A 26,127-nucleotide genomic window follows, 5' to 3' on the forward strand; every position below is an offset into this window, starting at 1 on the left:
GTCTAAAACCTAATAAAATAAACTCTAAATAACATATTTTTTTCTCCCTGTGATTGTCACTTTTATATATGGAAATGTTACCTCCTTGGGTTGTTATTTCAAGCTTTTTAATTAAATTTGCCTCATGCATTGGTAAAGTAAACATGTAACATATGCCATATTCAAGTTCTATAAAGAAATTTTAATAACATTCAGACTTTGGCCAGTTGTTAAATAATTTTATATTAGCAGTGGGAAATAAAAAGCATCTTTTCATTAGTTCTTGCCACTAACCTGGGGAGGAGAAATAGCCAGGAAAAGTTTATGTTGAGAAATACACACAGATGCATATTTTGTAAAGTGCATGTGTTTTTATTTTTTTATGAAAAAATAATTAAAGTACCTAAAAAGAACAACATAATACTTAAAAGGCACTCATCACAATCTGGATGTGCTGCAAATTATCCATCAATGGTTATTAAGTTATTAACCCTTTGAAAACCCAAGTTGTGAATTCTGCAAGTATTTAAACAAAATTGACACAGTGCACTAAAATAGGTTTTAAATCATAATCTACAGCTTATATATTATTATATTAATTAATACTATTATAATATAATGTATTTATAATATAATGGTATAGAGTCACATAATTATATGGTTTAATTATATAACATGTAATAATATATAATACATAATTAAATATAATTATACATTATAGTCTATATTTAAGTTTTTACAGGTGTTCTACATCTGAGACTACAGGAAAAATAGGTTAAAATGACTGGTTATTTTTATGTATTCTTATATACTGTCCAATTTAGGGAATTAGTATTAGAATTGTGTTCATTGTAAAATAATTTTCACTCAGTATAGATTGAGCTTAATCTTATGGAATGGAGATTTGGTAATTACTTTTCTTTAGAAGCAGTCTTTTGCAATGAACCATTATGTTAACTCATGATGTCTTTCAACATAGAAATATTTACATAATTCCAGAGTTTGGTTAATGGTAGTTTCAGATATAAAAGGGGTCTAACAATATCCAAATGTATCTGGGTTATGGATTTCAGAGAATAAGAAAGGACATTTGGGATGTTAATGTCCAATAAATATTTGTCTGTAATCATTTAGTTCTAAACTTGGAGAGTAAGATGTTTCATTGTTAGAGACACTTGTATGTGATTTTTTTCCAATGCTGAGAAATATCAGAGGTTTCAGCAGAGCTACAACAAAAGCTGACACAGAGAAAATTAAATTTCAGGTATATGTCCAGTGATTTATTTTATGAACTAATTTCTGTAATAGAGACATTCAAACCATTTCAGGGTTCATCATGAAACTGACAAAGTATTTAAGGAAAGCCAAGTCTCACAAGTAAAGGAGACATGATGCTCTAGGACTCATGCAGGTCTAATTCACAGTTTTCTTTTCAGTGTTACCAAGTTCAAAATGAATAAAAAGTTCTCACCAAGGAAACATTTCTACTTTCAATAATTGCTTAACACATTTTATGGATTAAAATAGAGCCTTAAAATAGCCCTGTATATCTATCTACTTGTCTGTCTCTCATCTGTCCCTTGTCTAATTGATGGACAGGTTGTAATACATTCTTAGTAGATATAGAGGACAGCACACACATCCGGGGTGGTGACACACACCTGTAATCCCAGCAGCTCTGGAGGCTGAGACAGGAGGATCTGGAGTTCAAAACCACCTCGGCAACTTAGCGAGACCTTGTCTCTAAATAAAATATAAAAAAGGGCTGGGGATGTGGTTCAATGGTTAAGTGTCCCTGGGTTCAATCCCCAGTACAAAAAAAAAAAAAAAAAGAGAGAGCACACATGTTCTGATGTTCACTCGTTGGTAGTGAAATATGTGAAGCCTTTTCTGAGTTTCACTGAAGAACTAATGTTTTAAAACACGCAAACAAATACTTTATGTGACTATTGGATTTTAGAAAAGTGATAATCCATAATTCCTTTCCATCAGCCAAACTGCACAGAAGATAAATTGTAAAGTTATATGATGACATCGCTGTGTGTATGTATGCAGATATATAAATAAATTCGTTTTTTTTAAATTTAAGAATGATAAGTCTGTAATTATAGAACTATAATCACAGAATTATAAAAAGAAGCATAATTTTATATATGTAGTTATAAATAGCATCAGAATTAGTAGCTAACTTGTTTCTGATAGGCAATAGATTCTTGGAGATAAAATTAAGAGATTTTAAAAATGAAAAATTTGAAAACTTAATTTTCGTATTTCATTAACATGCATCTTGCAAATGTAATTTTCTTTCTTAAATTGATTTGCATTCACTCATTTCATCCATAATTTGGTTTATTCTATATTTGGCTTATTACTCATTTTTTCATGACATAATACAAAGTGTACACTAAAAGAATTTACAGAATACAGTTTCAATTAAGAATGTTTTAGGCCTTATGAACATATAAAGTGACTTTGAGCAAACTCAGAAAATAATGTGAATACGAGGTACTGATAAATTTTCTAGTTCATCTGAAGGAAAATGGATTTTATACCAATCTGAATGTTTCTTAGGCCTGGCTCTGTACAAGGAGAGCAAAGAATGTTGTGTAAGGCAATGTGGTGCATAAACAGAACTTCCTGATAAAATTCAGGATGTCAGGTGTTGCAGGGGAAATGTGTGTGTGAAAAATATTGTTTGTTGTTTATCTGAAGTTCAAGTTAGACTGGACATCCTGAATTTTACCTGCTCCACCTGGCAATCCTATGTAGAAGACCAGATTGGAAATGGCATTTTCAGAGTTTACCATAAAGCCAAACATGGTTCTAGGCATGTAATAAATGTTGAAAATGTGTTAGCAAGTAATAATAATAAAAGTGACAGAGATAAATATGAGATATTTTGATAGGTTGACCAAATATGAGAAAAGCTCCCCAATGTGCCTCATATATTGTATGATGTGGGGAGTGGTGAAAAATGACTCCTTAAACATTATTGAGAATAATACCAGCTCTTGAGGATGAATTTCAAGCTATATATGTATCATGCATGGCTTAGGTATTTGCCAAGAGGATTATTCAAAAAAAAAAATCAATGAAAAGCAAAATTTTCTGTGAACAGATGAAAATGTGAATAGCTGTGGAATCAGGCCAAGCCAAGATATTTTAAACTAAGGTGCTTTAAGCTATTTCCTCAGGAACCTTAAGGAGAAAGTTAAAGAACATTCTCTAAAAATGCACTTTAAAGATTTATTGCACACAAATTTTGCTCACGTAGACCTTATAATTTTTAAAAATAATATTAAAGATTGAAAACCTGAACCCGCTGGTGGCTTCTTAGAGTGTACAGAACCGAAAAAGGATAAAATGAAAATCCTCCTTTTCAAGACCATTGTTTTTTTCCCTCACATAAGTGGAAGCAGTTTTCATAAAGATTATGTAATTGCACTATCTAGTTAAGAGAATTGCTGGAACTCAACCTTGGCAACCTGACCTGAGGAGGTGCACTCTTTCTATACCTTGATATATATGAGGCAGAAGAGACTTTAATTTCAGGAATAATTCAATAACTGCAAGTTTGTTAATAATTACTATTTGATGTTTTAGATCTCCTCTGTTAACACTGCCCACATATACTCATCCAACCACCTGTCAAAAGTTGTGCTGAGGAATTTACTTCAGGCAAGTTGGTGCCAATGAGTTATTCTATTGTGTTCTTGGAGATGGGGTGGAAAGTAACATTTATTTAAAATTCCAAGATAAGGAAGAATAGAAATACTATGGCATTTTGCTGTGGCTAAACTAATGAGAAATTAAATTTCATTCAGGTTTTTATCTTTCTTTTTGCATCTATAATCTGATGAACATCAAACCAATTTTCACTTTCCATAGTCTCTAATATATAGCTTTGAGATAGGCTCATTGTTCCTCACAATTTAAAAAAAAATCTTAACTTGGTGTCCTTTCTTGTTAATTTTTTTTTTCATTCTTTATATGGGAGTGTCCATTCCTTTTGTCCATTGCTGGCAGCCTGACTCTTGCTGTTTGTCCCTGATGATTTTGCTTTGGCTGCCACGCTGAAGAACAAGGGGAGACTGCAAAGACTATGTTGCACCATTTCCAGGTAGTTCCCCTTCCGAGTGGGGCAGAGAACTCAAAGAAGAAAGACCCCTGGCGCTGGAGAGCTCTGACGTGATGGAGAGGGGACAGCAAAGATAGAGTCCTCCTGCAGCTTTCCTAGCAAATGATGCCTTGTGACCTCTGAAATAGAATCTGAGCTTGCCATGAAAGTCTCTGTAAGATTATCTAGTTTACCCCAGTCCCTGCAGAGTGCCCCAACAGTTCCTCATCAGGGATGGGACCATCTTCAGTGAGGGAACAAGTCTTCCTCCCTGTCAGCCTGACCACATACTGACCAGCATATTCCTCCCTGTCAGTCTGGCCACACCCTCTGCTAACGTGCAGATTTCCTCATTTACAATCCTCCTTAGACTGGGGTCCTCACCTCTCCTGTGTTTTTCCCCTTTTGCCAAGACTCATCACCGTTCCTCGAAGAGAATTCCTTTGACAGCTGAAGACTGAACAGTCATGACCTCTGATTGTTCTTTCCAGATCAAATCCTTATCCAAGAACTCTGGGCGGTATGGTTTCCAGACCCATCAACAATCTGCCTGTTCTTCAATTTTCTATGCCTCTTTTTTAAGCGTGGTCCAAGAACTGAATATAAAAATTCAAGACATTCTCATCAGTACCTAGTAAATATGATTCTTCTTACCTGTCCCAGAAATTATATCTTTATTATAAGATTACATTAGAATTTTATCATTCATATCATGATTTTGACATCTATTTTGATATTTAAAAAGTCAAAGAAGTTGACTTAATACAAGCTATTGATAAGTCAAAAGTTTGCTAATTAAGTTCTTTTTTGATGGAGATTTGGTTATCCATCTTAGCACACTTTATCAAGTTTCTCTTCACTCACATATTGTATAAATATTTTATTTCTTCTTTCAAGTCACTTGCCGATCTATATTAGATTGAATTAGATTTTTTTTTTTTGGACCCAAATCCAAAAAGATATTAGTTACATTGAAGAATACTTTTTCCACTTTGATTACCATTGTGTATTGCTTTCTTGGCCTATTTTACTTAGAAATGTCCTTTTTTTCCTTAGTGGGGAAATTTCTAGATAAGGATTAAGACAATCACATTCTTTCTACAACATACGGGAGGAAACTACTTAAGAACAAACAGTAATTTCAAGCAACATGTTTTAAGTAGCCTTTAAAAATATCAACAGTATTACAGATATTTTGTGGCAAGCAAAAACACTTTTGCTTAGGGGGAAAGCTACATGGAACTGCATTTATTACTTATTCATTCAAATATTTACTTAGCATATACTATGTGCCAGGTTTATTTCATGGGGAGTGAACAAAACAGACTTAAGCTTTAAAGGAGAAAGAGACAATCTCTAGTCAGGATCAGAAAATTATTTCTGGTAAAACTCATCACAGGAATAAAAGTCACAGGTGAAAAACCACATTCTGTATTTTGGAAATGAAGATTGAAGTCATTGTCAAATGAAGCAACAAAGAGCCCTTGTAACAAAGGGCTCTCATGGAGTATATTTTTTTAAGACCAAACACCAAGTTTTGTACAAGTTTGCTGTTTAGATGGTTTTCTATTCCTAAACTTTCTTTCCTATTACCTGGTCACAAGCATGTACTTGCAAATACCTATGCTCATGCAGCCTGCCGTGACTTCCAGGAACTGGTTTTAAATGTATGTTGGGAATTAGCATCCGTGCTGGCTACATCACCAAACATGGGAAAAGAGACCCCTTCGCTGTGGTTTGATGTTCACGGTGTTCACATCAATGTCCCTGTTTCCTGAGTTAGGATTTAGACATGGATTTGTAATTCTTAAGGCATGGGATCCTTTGGATATCTTTTCTCACACTCCAGTTCAGATGGAAATTTTTGGTACCTTACCAGTGGCAACACAGTAATATCAAGAGAGGGTGTTTTTTATTCTCAGAATACCTGTCTGGGAGAAAGCAGATCAAGACTTTGGAGATAAAATATTTTTACTTCTTTGCTGACCAGATTCATCTTCAAGTAATTTTCTAACTTAATGTTTTTTAATACTTAGAGTTTAGGTTCTGTATTTCCATCTTTCAATTATATTTACAAAATAATTTTAATGTAACTTGAAAAGGTTACATGTGCTCAAGATACAAAAATTAGAAAATGTGAAAAATGAATTTAAAAATTCACTTACAAATATAACCACCAAAGTTAGCTAATGTTATCATTTTGATATATTTAAAAATGGATTACAATGTAGCCATCTTTTCTATTCACTTACCATTTATTGAAAATATGTGTGCAAGGTGCTAAACATACTTCTTTCTTTTGAATTTAAAGATGGATTGCATTAATTTTATGTGCATTTAACCATTATTTTAACAAATCTCTGTCATAAAGCTTTTCTTATTTCATTAGGGCAATTTCTAATATGTAGGAGAATACGTTTTCAGGCTTGATGAAACCAATTCTAAATAATCTATATAATAATAACTTTTTCCTTACATTATACATATAATATATACCTTATAATGTAAAGTTGCTGAAAGTTTATATTTATTATAGTTATCATTAATTAGTGAATCATGTATGTATTATAGTAATAATTACCATACTATCAGTGCAGTAACTTCTATAATAGTATTCACATTTATGCTGCATATAATAACTAAAATGTTTCATTTAGTGTTTATGCAACAGTAATTATTTTCATCATGCACAAATGACATAATAATTAATTAGGCAGTGATGTCATCTCATGGCTCATTTCTGCCACCTAAGTGCTTAGCCAAGTCTGGAATGTGATAGTTGCATATTTTTGTTCAATAAGTGATTGAACATGAAATAATGAAATCTTAATTTGAAAAAATAACTCACACAGGGTTTCTACATATGTTTCTCTTTCTGCATTTAGTATAAAATATAAGGAAGGAACATTTATAGAGATGAAAGTTTATTTGAGATAACTCTGTTTATCCCTAATTGAATGCAGAGTGAAGAATATAATTAGTATTGAAATTATCTTCTGCTGTTTTCTCTAATGAGAAGAAAACAGAAATGGACACGACAGGAACCATCATCTGGATGCCAAATGCCGGCAAAGGCAGCCAACAGCTTTTTCTGAGCAGTAGCAGCTCTTCGTGGTTCTGAGGGGTTGCAGAAGTCACTTAAATTCTCTGCAATTAGTGATCTTATAATGTCAAATCCATATTTAGAAGAGGATGCTATTTCTAATAAGTTTAATCTTGGTTTTGGGAAATCATTGGACAAAAATTACAAATTGACATATGGTCTTTCTAAGAAACACAAGTTGGAGCTTTTTCGGCCTTTATAAAAGTAACATTGAAAAAACTATAAATAAGAAAAATTAAATTACATAATCACACCTAACATATTATTTCAAATCCCAACTTCTTTCCTAATATGTTTATATGAAGAGGACAAACATGTCATTTTATATTTCTAAATGAAATATTTAAAAAATTTTATTTTATTGTGGTAATAACCACTTACGATGACATTTAACATCTCAGTAATATAGTATTGTTGACCAAAGGTACAAGATATAGCTGTTCAAAAAGGTCACATTACATTTTTTTTTCTCCTAGATGAGAGTGATGTTGGAAGCATAATACAAAATCAGTGTATTTGATTGGAAAATATGATAAAATAAATCCTTGTTAATAAACTTAATACTTCTATAATCAGAGGCAATTTGAGTGCAAACAGACACAGTTCGGCTAAGGACATTGTGTTTCTTTCCCTCCGCCTCTAGGGATGGTAGGGAAAGTGGACTGTGTCTGGCACTGAAGAGAGAGCCTTCTTGAATCACAGTGTGACACAGAAGTGATGCTATTCACCCCCCAAAAGTAACAAGTTACATAAAGAAACCAGTGTCAGGTCTGGGTTCTCAAAACAAGGTTTTGCTCCCAAGAGTGAGCTGCAGCATTATCTGTAAAGATTCCTATTCCTACCTCTCTTTATTTTTCCTCTTTCTTACAGATATGCCAAGTTCTTATTTTCTTTGGTGCTTGCAAAGGATTAGTTAGCATAATGTGAGGTGTTGAGTAATAGCTCTACTGCTTCTCTTTCTGTTTATTGAGGAACTTCTGTCACTTGTTTGATTAAGTATTGTACCTGCTGGTTTTTGAAGCACCTGAACAAAACCCCCAAATTTAAGATGATCCATAGTGATAATTTTATATCCAGTGAGGACAACTACATCAGCCAGAGGGACTATGGTGATGCTTCATACATAGACCTCTACAACTCCTGAGAGTCTAGAAACTTCTGAAGGATCAATCTCAACTGATACTTGAAATTTGGGCTTCAGTCCAAAAGAGAATGGTGCAAATCCTTGTGAAGTATAGTGCCCATTACTTTGTTGCATCTTCTTGGTTTTATACTGGATGTTTGGAATAACGTAGGGGAGGGGGATAAAATGATAAAGGAAGGAAAGAAAGTTGGCAATTTGCACCATTGTTTTCTCTTAATAATTGCTCTTTCCGAAGAGTGCATTAGCAGAAAACATTTCTGATCTTTATTAACTTGGCAGGGTGTTAATCCTCAGGTCATAGGAATTTTTGTACAACCTAAACATTTTGCTAAAACAGTGCAGTGTTTAAAGGGAAAAAATCAATACTGTACAATACTGCACGTGTATGGATATTAAATGCTGTATGGTATCATTGAAAAATTCTGTTGCATTTGGAGATTTGGATGCTGATTTACATATGGACAAGGGATACTGGCATAGCCAAGATGAGGAGGAATTCTAGATGCATCTGAAGAGTTCATCTATTGCTATGGAAACAGATAGATCCTAGCAACAGCAGCTTGGTACAGAGCTGACATGCAGCAGCCCTTAAGCCTAAAACAAGAGGAAAATGAGCCGTGAAGAAATCTTATAGTATTTATATTTTTTTAAAGTTTGAAGTGTACAGTAGAACATTCATACATAAATATGTCAAAAGAATAAGCCTATAGAAATTGAACCTTATTTTCTCACCATCATAGGACCCAACATATTACTCAGTATATTATAATAATGACTGTATTTTTTGATTGCAAAATAAAATGCCACATATCAGATAGTCAATACTAGACTATATTTTTGCTGAATCCAGAGATAGTTATTCAATGATGCTTTTAATATACAAGCTTTGTCCTTAGCAATTCTTAGAACCTTATCAGTATAAAATTCTCTAAATACTTCTCAGTAAATGAAAGAGAAATTCATATGACTTTAGGAGTTTAATCAAAGCTTAAAAAATGTTGTGGTTATATCTTTTTATTAATAGAAATAGAATAGTTTTCTTGTGCATTAAATTTTCTAGCTAAGTGCTTCAAATATTCTTCTTACATGTTAAAACATTTATTTATGCAAAATGAAAATGAAAACCAAATGTTTGTAATAATTTCACAATATTTTGTATGGTGTGCTTGTGTTTGTGTGTTTGTGTGTGTGTGTTTGTGTGTGTGTGTGTATCTGTCTTTCAATTTTAGCAAATAGTTACCAGGGAACAGGGAGTATTTTTTTTGTAACTTTCAATCATGACATAAAAGATATGAAATTAACATTAATTAAAGGCTTTTGAAAGCCACACTATCGTATTTATTGGACCACAGAAAGTTACATCTGGAGTAGATCAAATACTTGCTCTAATAAAAATTAACACCTTGACAGGGGGAATGGTTTGAATTTTATTTTATTTTTTGAAGAAATATATTTGCTTCCTGCTTGGGCATGGAACTTCACATTTATGATTTTTTTTTAACAGTAGAATCTCGTCAAATGTAATTATAAATAAATAAAAAAAAACAACCTCACTGGAATGAGTCACTTGTAAAAGAGACTATCAAAAAGTGTAGGAGGAAGATACTCCAAACATGATGAACTGCAAGAAGAGAGAAGCTTTGAGAACTTTTCATTAAGCTAGGTTTGTAGTGATTGTTTTTTTTAACTTGGTGCTAAGGGATAGAGATCTCAGGGCCTCTTGCATGCTAAGCATTTGCTCTACCACTGAGTCACATACCCAGCCCTATGTTTATAAAACATTTTATTTTGAAGGCAAAAGTAAATATTTGGCAGTGCAAGCCATTTTAGGTGTCTGATCATTAGTCACGGATGTAAATGTCTCTATTTGTAATTGTGCTGCTTAGTCAAACAATACTTTCTGCTCTTTGTACTGTCAATAACAGGGAACCAGAAAAGATACCAGTTGTTTTTCTCTGTACAGAAACTCCTTACCATTTAATAGATTACCAATGGAAAGTGGAGCTTATTATGACTATTCCACATAAGCTTCCAAATAAAAATTTGTATTAAATATGCCATTAAACTAACTTCAAAAATCTAGATCACTCATGAACTATGAATGATACTGACGCCCAACAAGTTTGTGGAGGGACAGGTTTCATATCTGTAGGTTTGTTAGCCTGTGTTGTGATTTTGGTGAGCCACGGCACGTCAGTTGGCACTACTGATGAAAGCCCCAGATCCCTGTCTTCTCACAGTCAATGAATTGAAGCAAATAGGAGGCCTGATGACAAATGGCAGGAATGAGTATTGGCTTGGGCTTTAGCATCCCTCTGTTTCTATTAGCTTATGAAATCATCAACATCCGTTTTGATATAAATGATATGCTTTCTATCTGAATGTAACGTTAATATACATCCTGTGGACTTCCCCTTTCTCTTTTCCTGGACCCTTCAAGATTCGGGATCCTATCTGTACTCTCAAAAATTTGAGAACTGTGGCTGAGAACATGTGAATGTCTGTTTACCATCACATAGAGAACTGTGTGTATGACTCAAAGAACCAAGCTCAGTGATGACTGATTTTCATATCACTTGGACAGTGGTGTCTAAACTGCTCCATTCTTGATAGATTGTTTTTGTTTTAGCTCTCATGAGGAGAGTCTCAGAACCCAGAAAAATTATCCTGTTTTAATTTAGTTACATCTCTATCTATACTGGTTAAAACAAAAATTTGAAAGTAGTCCTGGAATTTTATTTCCCAACTCTTATTTACAATCACTAAGTCCTATCAATATATTTTTAAAACAATTCCCCTATAGTGCTACTATGCGAGGCTTCTAACTCCTATGTCTACTGCTGTCTGTTCTCACTTCAATCAATCTTTCCCACAATTTCTTCCTGAACTTTCTCAACTCCATTTCAATGGTTTTGGTCTCCTACTCAAAACTTTTTAATGGCCCCCTAATCCCCTCACAATAAAGTAAACTTCTGTTGTAGGATACAGGATCCTCAAGACCTGACCTTTGCCCAACACTCCAGCCTTATGTTTTCTCTGCTCTTTAAAATTCCAAGCAACAGCCTGTTTTCTGAACTGTGCTTGCTTTAGCCCTTTACCCCTCACTAAGAAACTTCCTTAATCTCTAAAACAGGTTCCATTTGTCCTTCAAGACCACCAAACATGTTACTCTAAGTTTTTTAAAAAGGAGAATTGCAAACACATATAAACTTCAGGTATAATGAACCCCATGTAACCACTAACATATACAACTACTTTCCTATGGCTAATATTTTCTAGTTTCTCCTTTGTTATTTTGTAGCAATCCTATTAATCATATTATTTCTTCTTATTATAGCTCTTAAAGATATTTTGAAAATCAAATTCAATAACATTGCCTAAAAATAATTAACAGTAATTCCTTAATACCCCATCTATTTGACATGTGTTATCACTGTATTTTTAATTTACTGTTTTTTAAATGTCTTGCCATTTGCTACTGGAATCTGAATCAGAAAAGGGCCACAAATTGCAATTGGTTTATGCATCCATTATCTATAAATTTTCTTTCTAACACTTTCCCCCTGGCAACTTATTTATGGAAGAAATTAGATTATTTATACAGGGGAGATTCCAACTATCTAGATTTTGCTGATTGTTCTTTAATGATGTTCTTCTGTCTTCTCTTTTGTCTGTCTTGATAATTGGATCTAGAAACTTAATTACATATAGGTTCAATTTTTTTTTTTTTTTTTTTTTAAGTAAGACTACTTCGGTGGGGCTATGGTGTCCTTCCATCATGAATCAGGCACTGTGTGGCTACTACATCTATTTTCATGGTGCAAGGAGCTGTTTACAATTTGATTCATTAATTCATTATGAGCTGGGAAATTGTGGGATCCCCTCCATCATTTAATAATTAGATTACTTCAAAAAGTAAAAAACTCCCTTCATTTTTTTATTTGGCTTTCGATGGTAGAACTTATTTGCCACTTTTTATTTATTTACCATCTTTCAAAACAGTAGTTGACCATCACTTATAAAAAGTGTACTTGGAATCATATGAAAATGACACACTTTATGTTTCTGTCATTTTAGTTATTTTTCTCATCAGTATTCAAATTTTCTCATTTTTGGTCAATAGGAATCTCTTAGGTTGTCTCCTGAGCTTTCTTTGTTGAGCTTTATGAGTCTTTTTCTTCTTAAATATCTGATATAACAAAATGTTTCAGGCTCAATTTGTTTATTTCCTACCTAGAACTGAATCAGCCATTTCTCAAACTAGCTATTCTGTTTCTTTGAATAAAAGATAAGAAATATGATGTGTCATAATTATATTTTTAATTCAAATTCAGGACCATGGAGATTTTGATGAGTCTCTTCTACCTTACATCTGTCTTACTCCTGCACTGAGAATCCTGGTTCTCAAAGGTGTTGGTTGTGACAGAATACCACAGAGGTATCTATTTAATTTACCTCTTATCACACATAGAATGATATCAGAATTATAACATAAACATTGCTACCAACTATATGATTTGCAAGATAATTCAATTTATTTCCCTACCTCTCCTTGTCCTTTTGTCCTGTTTATCTTGTTAGTCATGGTAAACCTTTAAAGCCTCATAGTAGTTTCTCTCTGTGTGGACATATCATAATTAACATACCCTGTGGGGTTCATTTGTGTCAATTCATTCAGGTTTCTTAAGTGGGTTGGTTGTGGATTAGTGACCAGAGCACATGCTCAGCATGAGAAAAGCCGTCTTGTGATCCCCAGAAACACACACACACACACACACAATTTCTTAAAATTAAAAATATACACAATTGATTTTTTTATTACATCAAATATTTTCATAATTTAAAAATCAAAATGAAGGTGTCTAGTGTCCTCATTCCTAATACTTCCTTTATTTATGGATATCAATTTTTTAAATATTATTTTTTTGTTAATATGAAATGTACACACAAAAAAAACACACTAAATTACATTTTTTAAAGAGATACAGTGCACCATACTATACATTCTTTTTGCCTTGCTTTTTTTTAGTAAAAACTTTCGCTAAAATCAGTTCCTACTAGGATATATACATATTCCTCATTCATTTATTACTGCCTTATAGTAACACATTGTGGCTGTGTGATATAATTTAACTAACTCCCTACTGATGTACATTTAAGTTGCTCTAACCAATAATTCCTGCAATGAAAAGCTTTACTTATGTTTTTAAAATTGTCATGTCAGTATATATGTGAGGTATATTTGTAAACCTGGGATTACTGGTCAAAAGATAAATGCTATGAAATTTTGCTGGACATTTTCAAATTTTCCATTGCAATGTCTCTATGCTAGTTTCTCTGTAGAGATACATTAAAGTGCCTCTTTTTTTCAGTTTCATTAATTGTTTTCTGATTTTGTGACAAGCTAATAAATGAAAAACTCTTGGTGAAGTTTTTTTTTTTTTCTCTTCTCGTGAACAAAGTTGAATACTTATTCACATGATTAAACCACTTGCATTTATTATTTCTACAAATTGATCTAATCTCTATAGGCCATTTTTATATAGGGCCATCAAATCTCTTCCATTTTTATCAACATTAAATAATAGTAGGGTTACCAATCTGTTACTATTTTAAATGATCAATATTTAAGTCATCAATCTATTTCGAACTTATCTAAATTCCTTATTACCTTCCTTATAGTATTTTAGGCCATTGGAGATTTTTTGTTTAAGCCTTATAGTTTTTCTGTACTACTTTGCTTTTTTCTTTTTGCCTCCAGAATTTGAATCCTAGGTGGCAAGGTATTTCCACTAAAGTTTACGGTACTTCAGCCAAGTTGTTCTAGCACTTGGTTCAGGGGGTTGTGTGTTTCACTCTGATCCATTTGACACTTGCCTTGTTGAATCCTGTGAGTAACGGGTCCAGCTTCACTGCCTATCTAGGTAGCTCTCCAGCCATTCAAGGGCCGCTGATTAAAAGGAAAAACAGAAACAATGGTACAAATTTGAGATTGTCTTTCATCATACATCATTTGTATGTGCATTTCAGAGTATTTATCATTTTCTATGGTTTTGTTTAAGCCATGCACAAACCCCACAGTGTTTCCAGTACAGCAGCTTTATGGATCAAATTAGCTTTATATTAACAGGGCTGTTCCCTCCTTCCTCTCCATCTTCAGAGTTCTCTTTGGTTTCACTGCTTACTGGTGGTGGACTGCAACCTGAGCATTCAGAGGATGCTTCACCTTCCATCTTGAGATTTCTTTCTTGTTCTTTTTAACATGCTTATTAATAACATTTATTTTATTATTTAAATAACATTGAACATACTTCTTTTCAAAGATAATAAGTCAGAATAAAGTCTTAAAATCCATCTAAAGTCTAACTCATGACATTCCAATATTAATATATAGTATTTTGGGTGCTAGCAAATCATTCTGTTTCCCCCTGTGGTAGCTGACTGGCAGACTCCAGTTCAACTTAGCAAGTTAAGAGTGGAATTATTCACCTGGAACTCTACATTTTTTAAAAAACTGTTCAAGGTGCTTCTCCAAGCATTCCTCTCCTACTTATACTTAGAACATCATGCTGAAGATACTATCCCTTTTCTGGTCGCAAAGAGATCATCCTTCACTCTTCACTCTACGTTGAACATCAACATTTTAGTTCTAATTCTTTTTTTTTTTTTTTGGTACTGGTATTAAACACAGCAGTGCTCTAACACTGAGCTACATTCCCAGCCTTTTTTATTTTAAGACAGGTCTCACTAAGTTGCTGAGGCTGGCCTTCAACTTGTAATCCTCATGTCTCGATTCCTGAGTTGCTGGAATTGCAGGCATGTACTTTAGCTCTATTTCTACCATGGTCTTTTTTTTTAAAATACAATTCCAAAGATAATTTATAAATCAAAACTTCTTAAAGTTTCTGATTTAATCCACCACCAAAAGTGTAGGACACAAACTTGCAAATGTCTTATTTCCTAGAAACTGCATCTGGAATAGAGAACTATGTCTTTATCTCATTATGTTAAGAAAACACAGCAACTTCTTCCCATTCCTAACACAGCTTCATAATGATTTGGTATGTTGTTGACTTAGAATTTATGCTGTAATTTAATATAAAACTAAACTATTGCATTAGTCCTGTTATAACTGTGACCTTAGAGGTAAATCTACAGACCACATGGAAGTAACTGCCATGCTAACAAACACTGGCAGAACTCATTCTAGAGACAGAAGCTGGACAATTGATTTTCCTCTTGACAAATAATATTTCTGGGAAATCAATGAAAATAAGGAAAGTATAAAAATTGTTTCAAATTAGAAACAATTTAGTTCTTTAAAAATGATTTTATTTTAGCCCTTCATTTTATATTAACATAGATCTGGCTTTGCTTTTTATAATTACAGAAAAATTAAACCCTAAAACTAAGACTGATTGGCTAACTTTTTAACAGTTAACAATAATATAAAAAGATAAACTTCTTTGTGATATAGGTTGAAGGATAAAACAATACTGCTGGTACCAAAACATCTCCCTTTACTACTTAAAAAGAGAATCAAACTTTCTAGAATACACAGTTACATAAAGGATCCTGAATGATTTAATTAAAACGTATTTTAATGGCAAAATAGAAAGATTTATTAGATTAATTAGTAACATCTTCTCTTGGAAATCAAACCAATATTATATAAATTAGATGATATAAAAAAGGGCTACAACATGGTGTATTTTACTAACTCTTGACATACGTCCCGTAGTGCTTTCCAGACATGAGGCAAGATGAGGTATTTAGAAACTTGGGAAACCAGATAGATCCTTAAATGAAACAACAAAATGTCCATCAGTACTATATCAAGGTCATGGAGTTAGTCTCTTTTGAACTCTGTGATGAAGAGATTGATATGATAGTTTTCTTATACTGTTTTATTATATAATAACATATGTGTGTATCTATCTATATACGCATCACATGGATGTATGTATACATAGTCATTGGTGTTCCTGTCTGATCTTCTATATGAACCCCTTATTGCTGGTTCTATCTGTCAAGGACTTTTGTCCTTATGCAAATAAGAAAGTGTTCAGAAATTTTGCAAGTGAATACAGAATAAATTTGGCCTGCTGTTTTGTGCCTAATTTGTGCCCACACAGAATAGCCTGTGTTTGGAGGTGTACTACAAACATATGCCACATTTCAGAGTTTAAGGAATTCCTGTATGACAGCATTTCTCTCCATAGAAGTAATTCAAAATGGAGAACAATATTATTGCTGTCTTGCCTTTTATATTCTTGAAATGGTAAATTGGCTTTTTCATGTCATGTTTTTCTATATAGGAAAAACAACTGTGGTTGGCCTTCAAAGTAGAAGCATAACATATTTTACCTCAATGAATTGAGAGTCCCTCAGTCAATCTGCTGAGGTCTTGATCAAGAGCAAATCTTTAATGACATGCCATGTATTCTACCCTGTACTGAACGAAGGGATGTGAAAAATATCTTTTTTTCTTCTTCTTCTTTTTTTTTTTCCTTGAGTGGCTTGGACCTAATTAGGGAGATGGATTAATCATAAAAAGAAAATAATATTGAAACCACCCAAATTTTTAAATAAATATTTAATTTTCACATTTTTACTATGAGATATAAAATTGAAGAACAACATTTTTGTTCAACTACACAGCAAATGTTACTCAATCATTTAAAATAGATAAAAATAGTTACATTTTTCAAATTCTCCCAGGCTATCTTGTATTCATTTTATTTAAACACACAGTGATTTTTTCAGGGTCAGGATTTGATTTGGGTTTGCATATTGCAGTAATTTCCTATTTAAGCAAGAAGATCAGAGATTAATATCTTACTTCTTTGTAGTTGTAATTTTTATTCTCTTCTTCTATTAAGAAAACCATGGGAGAGAATAACTGTAACAAAAAGAACAAATAATGATATTTATAGGTCTATGAAAATGCCTCGGTTTAACAAAAATATTCTGATTAAATGGATAACATTTTATTAAAATATTAGATATTGTTTACAAACAATACAATTTGATTTATGCTTAATCTAAGTATAGTAAAATTAAATGTCTATCTTTTAGACTTTTAGACCTGGTTTATTCAAACAAGTTTTGGTCCAGGAAGGGAGAGGGAGGAAGATGCAAACATATAAAGAAAGTATAGAGGAAAGCAGAACATGGCAGATGTCAGACAACATTAAAATGCAGGTGAGTCTGAAGCTCACAAAAAATTAAGGAAAAACTTGAGGCAATCATTTAGCTAAGTACTTACTGAAGCACTGCAAAATGAGTATGCCTAAAACATTCCGATAACAGGATTTGTTTTGGGGGAAAAATGTTTCATGTCTGTAACTAGTATTGTGTATACAGCTAGCCTCCAGAACATTAGATGGCTGTAACTTTCCTATTTTGGAAGGTGGAGGACAAGGTTAAAAAAAAAAAAAAAGATAGGCGCGGGCTACTCAAGATCAGCAAGTGTGCCAGCAAGTTCATCGCCAGATTCTTCAGCATGTTCAGAGATGCAAAAAGCCCAGACCACCTTAGAGCCTCCAAAGGCTGGTGAACGACTCGGGAAATTTTCTGGTTTGCAGTTCCACCTGGTGACCAGAGATGGCGCTGAGTGTACAGGGAACCTGGGGCTAACTGGAATCAGAAATTGGAAAGAAACAAGACTCAAGTCTGGGAGCACCAAATCCTCCATTAACCCCAGCAGCATCCCATTCAGGATAGGAAGGAAAGAAAAGCAGAAGAACAAATCAAAGAGACCTGCATTAGGCGAGCCACATTAGGAATAAAAATTCCCACATCAGGAATGCAGACCAAAGCACTCAGCCAGGACTGGCACAGCAGGAAAATAAATTTAACTTATTTTCCTAAGTTATATAATCTTTTGAGGAAGTTTGTATTTGAGAGAACAACCACAGGAGTTTTCATGTTAAAGTCTAAATGCATGTGATTATACTCTTTCTGGGTTTAACAAGGAGAAATCCAGAATGAATGTGGTACAGTCAAAGTATACTACCTATAGAGTCTAACTTTATGCATTTTAAATTTCCTTTAGGTAAGCAGTTGTTTTGTAAATAAGCATGACCATCTTAAGTGAGGAAGACAAACTGTTTCACTTGTAGCAGTGTGAAACGATTGTGTGTGTGTATGTGTCCTTTTCACTTACGTTTGTAAAAACAACATGAAAGAGGAAATATTACTTAAAGTTACTCCAATAAGCATGGAAATATTCTAAATATATTTTTTAAAAAGAATCTTTTGAAATAAATATTTTTCTAAAAAAATAAATAAATGTATGGCAATTGATTTTTTCTTTGCTTTTGTGTTACTTAAACCTCTGTTAAAAAAAACAAAACCCATAAAGACAAAAGTTACCAAATCATACAAAAGGATTCACATGGTAAATAAGTATATCCTTCTGTGCATTGCTTGGATACCTCCTTCTGCCTTCTCTATTTGCATTTATAACTAGGGCACACAGAATCTGGTTAAAGAGGTCCTAAGTATGCTATTCTTGCTACTCAAACTGTGGTTTGTGAACAAGCGGCATCAGCATCACCTGGGAACTTGTTAGAAGTGCAGAATCTCAGGCCTTAACACAGATTTCAATGAGTCAGGATCTGTATTTTAATAAGATTCCCAAGTAACATGTGTGCATAGAATAGTTTGAAAAATTCTTCTTTAGGTTCCAAAGAGAGCCACTAATTGAGATCAAAATAGCAAGAGACTATATGAATGGTCTAACTATAATCGATGGCCCTATTCCTAGTCTATCTATAGAAAATTCCAAGAGTCAAAATCAATCTTCATTAGAAATGTTGAAAAGAGGTGTTCACAGTGAGAAGTTTTCTTCTTCCCAAGGAGATGAGAGATGTTCCAAAGGAGTCAGAGATGGACTCTCCCAGAGAGCCCTTGCATCTAAATCCAAGGCTATGTGTCCATGGATTTGTAGGATCTGTGTGACCACATTGTTGTTTCCTTCAAGTGTACAGGAGCATGAGAGTTATTGGGAAGGGAATGTAGTACATCATGGAAGAAGATGGAGTAAGTAGTCTCCCAAACCATCTCATTCTCTATGACCTTGAAAGGGGTACAGAAGATGTATGAATCTCCTGTGGGCCCATAAGATGAGGAAGAAGAAACCCAACAAGGTCTTGTCTATCCCAGAACATTGTGGGCATGATCTACTGTCATGGCTGCTATGTCTGAATGGAGAAACATTGGTAGAAGAGGCTAGGGTGAATATAGGGGAGCTCTGCACTAAGAAAAACACCCACACGGTTACCTGGTAACCCCACCACATGGCTTTGATCAGCAGCAAGGAGAATGAGCAGAGTAGAGCATGACCAGGGTCTAGTGCCCATCATCACTCTCAGAGTAGAAGAATAATGATGAACACAGAGCTCTACTTTTTAAATAAATCATCCTTTCCTGCTTACTACCTGAGAAGCAAGATGAGGAAAATGCAGTTTCATTCCTCTCCACCTCTGCCATATGCACATGTCTTGATGAGGGAAATTATAGTACTATGGCTTTAATTTAGCTTTATAACTTTACTAAAAGGGATATAATATTTAATTATTTTTCAGACAAAAAAAAGGTGTAACCGACTCCATTCACATCTTTTTTTTGCAACCACACATCCTCCCAGGACAGTCCTCACCCAAAGGCTGACAAGAATTCGAGCATAAATACCTTTCCTTTCCTTTCTCTCTTCAGGAAAAGGTGAATCTGAGGCACAGTGCACACCATTTCCCAGAAATTTCCAGTGGGGAAACTGGAAATGATTTAAAAACAAATCTACTACGACAGAATCTGACCAACCAGTTGATTATTGCAGCACAATTGAGGACCAGGTAAAGGTCTAGAAATCATAAGGGTGAATTCGCATAATGGAAAAAGTGCCTTTTCTCTGATTTGCAAAATGAGATCAGTGCAAAATGTAAAATATTGTAGAGATGTCCATGATGATTATAGAATTGAGTTGTAAAATATAGTGTAATAGAAATGTGCATTCCAAGTACAAACAGTTTTTAGAATCCATTTAGAGAGTTTTGTGGAAATTGTTTTCTAGTTTATGTTTTCAGAGTTTTGTTTGTGTCCTCTTCCTTCCTGCAATTTGCTTTCTAAGACATGTCATTATATATATTTTTTTTCAAATTTGAAGGAATCAAGGAGATAAAGCAGGTAAAACTCAGTGAGCAGTAAGATTTGTTCTTTTTCAAACAAATTCATCTAAAAAGCAAAAGGAAAGGATTTTGAAACAACTATCTAAAATATTGCTTACTACCTATGGATCTCACATTTTTAAGGTAAATTCATTTTTTGATGGTGCAGTACAGATTGGCAGGAAGAAACTACCCGTGCACATGCAAGCGTTCATATTTTCTATTCTTTCTGGGTACAGAGCTCAGAATAGTGCAAAATGGGCTATTGGAGTAACACCTATTACTGCAGTTCTTAAAGACAAATAACAGGAAGCTTCCTAACATGGGTTTAGACTGAATTCACGGATGTTGTCCATGATTAGCAAACCAAAGCTAAAAGTGTTACTGAAAGGAACGTAACTATGCAGAAAAATACAGGCAGTGTATCATAGTGTACCTTTCCTTGGCCTGGGGATCCAAGGACTACCCAGTTGTGGGCAAAACTGCCAGTAGTTTGAGTAAAAGGTCAAGTTGTACACTGAGCAGTCTTTTAATTTTAAGCAACTTTTTAGTACTTGGGTAGACTTTCTATGCATAACCAGCTTGCTTTTACTTAAGGCAGTGTTCTTCAACCTCAGAACTTCTGACTTTGGACCAGACAGCTTTGTGTTGTGGGAGCCTAGTCTGTGCACGGGTGGATGCACAGGTGTGGTGACAACCCTACATACCTCCACATATTGCCAGGTAAACTGCTGGACAAGCAGCACACAGTGGGAAAGCACTGAATGGAGGTAATATTTACAAGTAGTCGACTCTCCTGATTTTTGTACACTCAGTATCATCAAAGCAGTGTCATGGTGCCCAGAAAAGGAAACTGAGTCAGTGGTCCACAGATGCTGACAGCTCCCTATATCTCTTAAATGCCATTTCTGCAAAACCCTACCCTCTGCTCTCAAAAATCATCAGGTTGGAAGTGCTTTACATTACAAAATTGCATGAGATTAAATATTTAAGTGCCTGTTGATGCCATTTATAAATCATACATTGCAATCTTCTTTCTTTTTTGCCTTCCCTTTGTATTTTTTTTTCCCACTTTTTTCTCACTTCCCACATTTTCATCTGTTGCACATGGTGGTTTCTGCAAGTGAAGAATGAGGCAGTCATGTCTGGACTATTTCTGTTGTAAATTTAAGTTTAATCATCAGGTCAACCAATCAATCACATTGTGAAGTGTGGCAATGTCCTTCCTTATTACACTGTGGAGTCTTTCCACCATTTATCTAAACACAGCATATGTTCAAATTCATGTCCATCCTGCCACAATTTCTGTTTATATCTTACCCATTCCACTTTTTCTACAGTTTGTTTTAGTAAATATGGGCAATTTTACAAAGAAAGAACATTGTGCTTGTCACCAGAAATATAAAAAGATGTGACAGTTGTGAAGAGCAATAATAATAATGCATTTGGTATTTTCCAGCAATAACTACAAGTAACAGGTTTAAGATATGAAAGTTTCAAACAAGAATAAGTGCAGCCAGATCTCTCCTGCAGGGTAAAGGCAGAGATGGAGCATCTGTTACTGAACTTGACATTTCCTTTGATGCACTACTCAATAACCACAGTACTTTACCAGTATAGTTATAAACTGTTTTTTTTTTAAAAAGTGCAAAGTCACTTCTTACCCACTTCTTTCAGTCCATTTTCTGTTGCTATAAGTGTATACCACAGACTGGATGACTCAGAAAGAATGGAGGTTTATTTAGCCTACAGTTCTGGTGCATGGGAATCCCTGTATCAAGGTGCCAGCCTCTGGTGAGGGCAGTTTTGCTTTCATGATATGGCAGAGAGTTTCACATGTTAAGACAGAGAAAGCCCACAAGCTTGGGTCTCTCTTTCTCTCTTATAAATCCATTAATGTCATTATGTGGCTCCACCCTCATGACCTCATCTAATCCCAGTTACTCTCTAAGGTCCCACTCCTGATACCACCAGCATGTGACCTCAGGGATTCTGTTTCCAACACATGGTTTAAAGGAGACACACTCAAATCATAGCACCACCAAGATGGCTCTCAGAAAGGCAGGAGGCAAGGAGGGTGGGCAAGGACCTGAAGGACTGGGAGCACTCACCTCTGCTGGTGGGGATTTAAAATATAACAACTACTTTGGAAAACAGCTAGATAATTTCTTAAAAAGTTAAACAGTTTACAAAAACATTCCTACACATCTAGCTAAGATAAATAAAAAAACAGGTGCCCTAAAGGTTTGTTCAGAATAGCACCATTGTACATAATTGGAAGAAGTGACAAAAATCCAAAAGTCCATCAGCTCCTGAATGAATGACAAAATATGATGTATCCACACAATGGAATACAACTCAGCAATAAAAAAGGATTAAGCCACTAATTTGTGCTACATGAATGAATCTCAAAAACTATGCCAACAAGTCCAGTGAAAATGACTACATATTATAAGATACCATTTATATGCAGTGTTCAGAAAAGTTAAATTTACAGAGTTAAGAAGCAGATTAGGGATTTCCTAGGGTTGGGTGTTAGAACAGGGATTAATTAAAAATCGGCACAGAGGATCTTTCTAGAACAACAGAAGTGATTTAAAATTGGATATGATAATAATTTCATGGCTCTGTGAAATATTTTTGTAAAATATTTACAAAACTGAATTAAATGTAAAATTTTGCAATCTGCAAAATATCCATATGTATTGGTAAAGTTATAATTGCCCATATTTACTCAATAAAAATATTGAGTTATACAATTTAAATGCCTGAATTTTATGATATATAGGTTATCCCTCAACAAAACTATCTAACAATAAATGGGAAAGCAGGTGGTAGAAATACCTGGTTTGGAACCTTTCTTAGGTTACTTTGGTCCATACATTTACTTGTGTGTACATCCTATTGATTTCACGTAGCTCTGCTCTAGCCTCACCAATGGTTTCTACTTTCCCTGAGGGTCTTACCAAAATCCTGAATGAGGTAAATCTATTCTTATTATACTTAGTCATTGTGAAGTAGTGAAGGATTGACCTGAACCAAAGAGAGGTCCAGCATTTGCCCTAGACTACCAGAACTGATCTCTAAATCTTGATTTCATGCCTGAGGGGGTCATCCTCTTTGCCTGGAAGCTTGGCCTCTGTGATTTGGGCTGGGGGCTTCCTGTGGAGGGGACTGGAGACTGACTTTGTGAGCCTGACTCTGGGAGAACCTGTGGACTGAAGGGTAAGCACATGGACCTCATGTAGTTGCGCCCCAGTAGACCTAGCCAGCCCAGGCTCAGGAGAGCTTCCTGATCAGCACTACTTCAGGTATTCTATCCCACACTGATGCTGGAAGAGTAATGTGTCCATTTCTCCATGCAAGAGGACAGCGGAAGCTCTGCGTTTCCCTTCCTGGACTCTGCCCTCTGCACCTCATCCTTTAGATGACCCTATTTCATATCCTTTCCCTGTAATAAACCCCGACTGTGAGTGTAACAACTTTTAGTGAGTTCTGTGAGTCATTCCAGAGAATTATGGAAACAGAAGGTGGTTTCAGCTAAACAACTGGTGTGAGAAATGAAGGTGATTTTGTGAGGAGACTATGCCCTCCAAAGGCCCAGTTGGGTAAACTATTCCCCAAACAACCATTTCTCATTCATGTTGTCAGCATTCTGGATTCCATTTTTCAATTGTTCAGGATAGTAACACCTTCAGGATAGAATCTTATTTGGTGTCTTTCTGGCAGCTGATAACTGATAAATGTTGATTAGAGTCATGACAAATATTTTTAGGAAAAGATTTTAATTCTTTTGTGGAAGTACCAAGGCAGTGTTTTGCGTCAGACCAGACCCCTAAGTGTAGTTTTATATGGACAGAAGATAACCATGGCAATATTCATTTGAACTGAATTAAATGAAGAAGCTTTAACTCAGATGGCAGGCTCATGTGAGGGAATCCTTAACAAGCACTTGTTCTATTTTTTTTTTTTTTTGTTGGTGGAGGTGCTGGGGATTGAATCCAGGGCCTTGTGCATGTGACGTAAGCACTCTACCAACTGAGCTATGTCCCCAGCCCAACAAGTACTTATTCTTGATGAATGGCCCTCCAGTATTCAGTCAATCATTATATAGACATAACTAAGTGATTTACATTTATGCACATTTATATCACATATACTTCACCTTAGATGTTACAAAGGGCTTGCATGTAAGTTATCTCATAGGATGATTACAAAAATCTCACGAGTAGGGCATAGAATGCTTAAGATATTTATTATCTTTCTTATATTTTCATAGTCACGGAGGGATCTCATTATATAATAAGTGAAGGTCCCTCATCTAAATTCCCTATCGTGAAAACCTTGTGACTTTCCCATTGTCAGACGTTTAGACCAAAAGTGGCATCGAACCAAAGCTGAGCCAGAAATCTGTGTGATAAATCGACATGAGATGAGAAGAAGCCAAATCATCTGTCCTGGGAATATGAGTTGTCAATCACAGTCTCTGACCTGGAAGCTGAAGTTGAAGGTTGAAAGGCTACAGGAGGTGAGGCAGGGTCTTGGGGTTCCTGTGAAGTCAAAATCCTAGGAAAGATGGAGTTATGAGTCAAGTAGAAAGTGGGAGGAAAAAAGACAGAATGCCCCAGAAGACTTTTGATAGAGAGGTAGAAGTAATCAGAAACACACAGGTAGTGGATCCAGTTCAATGGTGGGCAGGAAAGTGTGTATCTCTGTGTCTGAGAGACCTCAAGACTGCCCTGACTATCCACCAAATCCCTCTGGTCCTTCTGATGTGCGGATGTTAGGCTAAACTTAACTGTCTCTCATAGGTAGCCTTTATGTCACTGTCATTACCATTAATAGCAAGACTAGCTTTATTTTTTAAATTATAGATCTTTCATATTTAAACATAAACAGATGAATTATTAATAACTTTCCTCAGATATGGCTTACTGATTCACTTCTTCTCAGAAAAACATAATAAGCAAAAATGAGATATTTTCCACAAATATGCACCTAATATATTACTCAGCCTTGTTTTGAAATTCCTGCCACATAAATATTTTAACATAGCTATCAGATAAAGTACCTGTTATTTGGATGCATGTTACTTTGATTTTGAAAGTTTGCTTTACTTATGCTATCCCTGAACACAGCAGAATTGAAATCTTAAAAACTGATAAATGCAGACTCCCTGAACCTCCAAATTAGGCTGCTGGGAACCTATTGTGGAAAGCAGATGCAACACCATGAGTGTGCAGCATTGATGTATTCACAAACTTGGCGTCCTGGTTGGCTGGGTGGACGCTCGTCCTAACCTCACACTTTAGAGGACGTCTTAGTGAGATAGGCTCATCATTTGGATGCCTTGCAAAATGTGGCCAATTTTCATTTCTGAAGTGGTTTTCCTAAAGTTTATAGCTGTGCATCTTTTTTTTCCTTAATGCCAAGCAATATCCTCATGGTTTTTTTTTTTTACATTTAAATTTGAAGCTGCCTTAGTTATTTTCTTTTGATTTTTCTCTTTTTTGGGGGCGGGTAGGGGGCAGGTAGTGGGCATATTGGCAATTTAACTTTGTCTTGCAACATTGTTCTCATTATTAAATAGAGTCTGTACTTGTCTGACTACAAA

General features: G+C 34.7%; 1 long non-coding RNA gene across 1 annotated transcript; it reads left to right on the plus strand.

Moving 5' to 3' along the window:
- The first annotated feature begins 8 nt into the window (after positions 1–8).
- Positions 9–26,127, plus strand: LOC124080248 (uncharacterized). Its single transcript, XR_006847644.2, has 2 exons — positions 9–20,201; positions 21,111–26,127. It is a non-coding gene; the product is annotated as an uncharacterized LOC124080248 (long non-coding RNA).

This window comes from Marmota monax, unplaced genomic scaffold (assembly GCF_021218885.2).
Source record: "Marmota monax isolate L192 unplaced genomic scaffold, Marmota_monax_Labrador192_F-V1.1 WCK01_AAM20220418_F8-fsc01929, whole genome shotgun sequence".
Classification (NCBI taxonomy): Eukaryota; Metazoa; Chordata; class Mammalia; order Rodentia; family Sciuridae; genus Marmota; species Marmota monax.